The 6,000-nt window shown below is 42.0% G+C and overlaps 1 pseudogene; it reads left to right on the forward strand.

The window, feature by feature from the left end:
* Positions 1-4,352, forward strand: part of LOC142485589 (uncharacterized) — a 66,326-nt pseudogene extending 61,974 nt beyond the window's left edge.
* Positions 4,353-6,000: the final 1,648 nt, after the last annotated feature.

Consider the following 6,000-nt stretch of genomic DNA (forward strand, 5'->3'; position numbering starts at 1 on the left):
AAGAAGAGGTTAGAGAAAGAAAGCGGGAAGCCCAAGGGAGAGAGGGGTCATCAATGTGGCAGTTGAAGTCCCCAAGGAGAAGAACAGGGGAGTCTGAGGAGAGAAAGAAAGAGAGCCAGGATTCAAAGTGAGAGAGAAAGGCAGAAGGGGGATGAGTAGAGGAAGGTGGGCGATAGATGACCGCCACATGGACCGGGAGAGGAGAGAAGATCTGGACTGTGTGAGCCTCGAAGGAGGGAAAAGCAAGAGAGGGGGGAATAGAAACTGTTCTGTAACGGCAGAGAGAGGAGAGCAGGAGCCCCACGCCTCCACCCCTGCCACCAGGGCGTGGAGTGTGGGAGAAGGAAAGGCCACCGTAGGAGAGGGCAGCTTCCAGAGCAGAGTCAGACTGAGTGAGCCAGGTCTCAGTTATAGCAAAGAGAAGCAGGGAGTGAGAGAGAAAGAAGTCATGCACAGAGAGGAACTTGTTAGAGAGGGAGCGAGCATTCCAAAGTGCACAGGAGAAAGGGAGAGAGGAGGGAGGGTGGCATGGGATGGGTATGAGGTTAGAGGGGTTGACACCAGAAGGAGTAGAAGTTGCATGTGGAAGGCGAGGACGAGAGCAAGTAGAAATAAGGCAGGGACCAGGATTGGGAGAGATATCCCCAGAAGCAAGGAGGAGAAGCATGGACAGAAAGAGGATGTGTGAGGATGATTTGTAGGGGTGTGTTTTAGTGCAGGCGGCATAACTGTGTGGTGACAGAGGGCGCAGGTAAGAGAGGAGTTCATGTGAACTGAGAAGTGGTGAAGTAAGGAGAGATGGCGAAATATGAATTGAGTTAGAGACATGAGGCTGGTGGAGGGAAGTGCATAATTTGAAAATAAGTGAGGTTACAGTAAATATAAAAAGTATAAAAAAAAATGTATTGTTTCTGTTCCAGTGACTGCACCACACAAACACTGGAATCCATCCGGGAGGGCAAGGGTTAATAGTTGAATAGTGATTCTAGCCCTTTGTTTAAGTTACCCTCAAAGATGCCTGCCTACTAAGGAATGCGACCAAATGTTTAGGAAGCTGGAGTGGTTGGTGAGTGTTAAAACTCACACTTACAAACCATAGTATCCTGCCAGACACTCAATTTGGTAGACTTGCCAAACGCCCCTGATTTAGGAGTGGGGCTACAGAATGAGTGACCTTATTAAATATAAGAATATTATGAGATGTCCTCGGCTGAACATGCTATAAGTTACATATGTGTAAGCGGGGGGCCGAGCCGCAAATAATGATTACAGACACCTGCTGTTTAGCAGGTCCTATGAGACAGATATTAATATCTCTCTTAATTTTAGTATTACACTGTAATATTTAGTCTTATTGGGAGCGTCATGCGTGTCGGAATGTATTAATATGGCTCGCGTGCCAGTAAGTACCACTGAACTGAAGTTATGACGTTATTTAGATAGGAAAAGCAGTTTTTAAACGTCCTTGGGTGGGAGGAGTTTTACTCTGAGGAAAACTGTCAACCTCACCACTGATTTATGAGAGGGGCTGGGTTTAGGTTGTGTTCAATGGGAAATAATTGTATAAGAACCAGGCTCAGCCTATGGCTATTGTCTTTCGTGTCTTGATGATTATGAAGATTGCTGTATGAACTGCCAGTCCAGATGTGACTGTTTCATCATTCCATCTTAAGTGAGTGTCCATATTTTGTCTGTCATTTGTATATCTCGTGTGTTCACCTTTTTCAAGGAATAAATTATATTTTATCATATCTAAGTCTCGTCCAGTTCAACCCAGTTATATTTTGGTGTGTATTATTAATAGCCTGTCTCAAAGCTACCGTCACAAGTGGTCAGATACTCGTGGGATGCCAATGGCTAGCTGGCCCCTTGAGCCACTAAAGGGTTAATATATCACAAAGTACAACAAAAGTTATTTGATAAGAACAATATATGAAGAACATTGATACAGGGAGTAATGTGATTTCTTTTACTGGCGTGAGGAGAAAATATTTATTTCCATTTATGAGACATAATTGTAACATGATTAATTGGGGTGTTTTTTTTGCCTTCCTCTGGGTGAATGTAACGATAACAATGTAGCTTTAATTATGTTCAGTATGTTGCACGAGTAGAATTTTATAAAGGTTCAACTCAATGAACATATATCTCTCATCCAAATCTTCTCTGATGCATTGCAATGTTACATTAATACATTTTCTCACCATAGATGTATCTTCAGCACATGACTCGTCTGTGAGCAAGAAGCAACGTAAGAAATGTCCCAAACATCAAATTACATGAGGGGTTAATGGAAATATGTTTTAAGGACTTCAACATTGCATAAGTCTGTATGAGAATTGGAACAAGATTACCAGAAACTCGGCAGAGCATTCCTATACATCAACAGCCTTTTACTAAACTTACAGACACCGCAAGACAAGGAGAGGGTTTAAAGAACAGAGACATGAACCCCTACTGTGGGACATACGGTAATGTTATACCGCAGATAATCCATACAGGGAAGAAATCCTATAACTGCTCTGAATGTGGGAAAAGCTTCAATAAGAAATATCATCTTGTTACACACCAAATAATCCACACAGGGGTGAAGCCTTATAACTGCTCTGAATGTGGGAAAAGCTTCAGTCAGAAATCAAATCTTGTTAAACACCAAATAATCCATACAGGGGTGAAGCCTTATAACTGCTCTGAATGTGGGAAAAGCTTCAGTCATTAATCAGGTCTTGTTACACACCAAAGAATCCACACAGGGGTGAAGCCTTATAACTGCTCTGAATGTGGGACTAGTTTCCATGATCAATCAAGTTTTTGTAGACACCAAAGAATCCACACAGGGGAGAGACCCTATAACTGCTCTGAATGTGGGAAAAGCTTCATTAAGAAATCGCATCTTGTTACACACCAAAGAATCCACACAGGCGTGAGACTTTATAACTGCTCTGAATGTGGGAAAAGCTTCAGTAACAAATGGCTCTTGTTACACACCAAAGAATCCACACAGATGTGAGACCTTTTAACTGCTCTGAATGTGGGAAAAGCTTCAAGCAGAAATCAATTCTTGTTACACACCAAAGAATCCACACAGGGGTGAGACCTTATAAATGCTCTGAATGTGGGAAAAGCTTCTGTCAAAAATCAAGTCTTGTTACACACCAAAGAATCCACACAGGGGAGAAGCCTTATGATTGCTCTGAATGTGGGAAAAGCTTCAGTCGGAAATCGCATCTTGTTACACACCAAAGAATCCACACAAGGGAGAGGCCCTATAACTGCTCTGAATGTGGGAAAAGCTTCAGTCGGAAATCGCATCTTGTTAGACACCAAACAATCCACACAGAGATGACACCCTATAAACTGCCCTGAATGTGGAAAAAGCTTCAGTAAGAAATCACATCTTATCTCGGGAGATCTCAGACTTCTCTGCTGTCGATGCCGGCTCCATTCTTGATCAAAATCTCACTCCTACTCTGTACTCTGAACAGTCACGACTTTGGACTCCTTCCCCCCCTCGTACATAGATACACATTCTCTACTGTTTAAAATGCATTCAATTTGTATTAATTATGGGGTATATTTTAGTGCAATTCACTAAGGCTTCTTCAGGAGTTAATGTGGGTATATCTGTCCCTACCTTCTTTATAGGCACTTCCCTGTTTCTATTGGTTCCCATAAGCGCAATCCAATTGATTGAGAAACATCTTGATGTAATATTTCTCTTCTACATTGAGTTTGTATACTATGTAACATACTTTGTGTATCTGCACTATTCTATATAGATTATAAAATATAACTTGTGTGATTATAGATAACCAGATCTGTGTCTTTAACATTCAGAGATTAGTTATATCTCTATTTAACACTTCTCTTTGCATTAAGTTTATGCTATGGATTCTGTGTTATATTGTACTATTTGGGGTTTCAGTATATTCCCACTGCTATATGTATTACTCTGTGTATTAGATTTTAAGTAAAGAATTGTGCAAATTAAGATAACCCCGATCTGTGTCTTTAATTATTAGACACATTAGACAGTGAATCTCTTTCCCCTCTATATACACTATTTGAGGGACTATATGTGTCTGATTATTTAAGATGTCTTTTTTCAACAAATGTAGTTCATCAATATTTGTTGATTTAAATTCTTTCCTTTACATTCAAATTATGAGTGATATGTGTGATTTAAGATATTCCTATCTAGGTCTTTATTAGACATAGATGGACTATATATCTTTCTTTATTAAATTCAGTGTGATTTAAGATATTCCTATGTCTTTATTTATCAGACATAGATGGACTATATCTTTCTGAGGTTCGTTACTGTATTAAATTCAGTGTGTGATTTAAGATAATCATTCTTTGTCTCTAATTAGATATGTCTTTCTATACATATATAAGTGATACTTATTCCTAATGGGGATAGTAACATTCTCTATTGAATATATTCATCCTTTCTTTAAGGGTGTAATTTCCAATAAGCTGCCACTCTTAGTTTGTGAATTAAACCAACTTTATTCTAAGTAGTGATACCATGTTAAATATGCATCAAATTGTCTGCCCTTTATTAACATGGCTGCAAAGTAACAGTATACTGTATACCCAGCGGAGTTTGTATTGATTTATATGTGTGGGACAAGGAATCAGATGGTGGTTATCTTATGATATAACAGTAAATCCTTCTCCTGAATGTATACTGATTATTGTTAGGAGTACCAATTACATTTCAGTGCACAGTATTACAACTGTCACACACACGATGCACAGCTATCTCACTCCCTGACACACACACGATGCACAGCTATCTCTCCCTGTCACACACACACACGATGCACAGCTATCTCTCATTCCCTGACACACACACACGATGCACAGCTATTTCTCACTATCACACACACACGATGCAAAGCTATCTCTCCATGTCACACACACGATGCACAGCTATCTCTCCCTGTCACACACACACACGATGAACAGTAATCTCTCACTATCACACACACGATGCACAGCTATCTCTCCGTCACACACACACGATGCACAGCTATCTCTCTCTGTCACACACACACAATGCACAGCTATCTCTCACTCCCTGACACACACACGATGCACAGCTATCTCTCCCTGTCACACACACACACAATGCACAGCTATCTCTCCGTCACACACACACGATGCACAGCTATCTCTCACTGTCACACACACATGATGCACAGCTATCTCTCCCTGTCACACACACACACGATGCACAGCTATCTCTCCCTGTCACACACACACGATACACAGCTATCTCTCCCTGTCATACACACATGATGCACAGCTATCTCTCCCTGTCACACACACGATGCACAGCTATCTCACTGTCACACACACACACAATGCACAGCTATCTCTCACTGTCACACACACACATGATGCACAGCTATCTCTCCCTGTCACACACACACACACGATGCACAGCTATCTTTGACTGTCACACACACACGATGCACAGCTATTTCTCACTGTCACACACACAAACGATGCACAGCTATCTCACACTGTCACACACACACGATGCACAGCTATCTCACACTGTCACACACACACGATGCACAGCTCTCACTCCGCCACACACGATGCACAGCTATCTCTCCCTGTCACATACACACGATGCACAGCTATCTCTCCCTGTCATACACACACGATGCACAGCTCTCTCTCCCTGTCTCACACACATGCTGCACAGCTATCTCTCACTCCCTGTCACACACAAGGCACAGCTATCTCTCACTCCCTGTCACACATGAGGCACAGTTATCTCTCCCTCCGTGTCACACACGAGGCACAGTGATCTGTGCTGATTATTGAGTGACAGCTGCTCCGCCTGCAACAAAACTCGCTAATTAAAGAGAAGCATCTGGCTCAGCGGAGAGATCCTCTGCCCCTCACTCATTGCCCCGGGGGGCGGCCCGGGGTACGTCAGGCACTGCCACCTGCCAATATGTAACACCAGCATCTAATATA

The sequence above is a fragment of the Ascaphus truei genome, unplaced genomic scaffold (assembly GCF_040206685.1).
Source record: "Ascaphus truei isolate aAscTru1 unplaced genomic scaffold, aAscTru1.hap1 HAP1_SCAFFOLD_606, whole genome shotgun sequence".
NCBI lineage: Eukaryota > Metazoa > Chordata > Amphibia > Anura > Ascaphidae > Ascaphus > Ascaphus truei.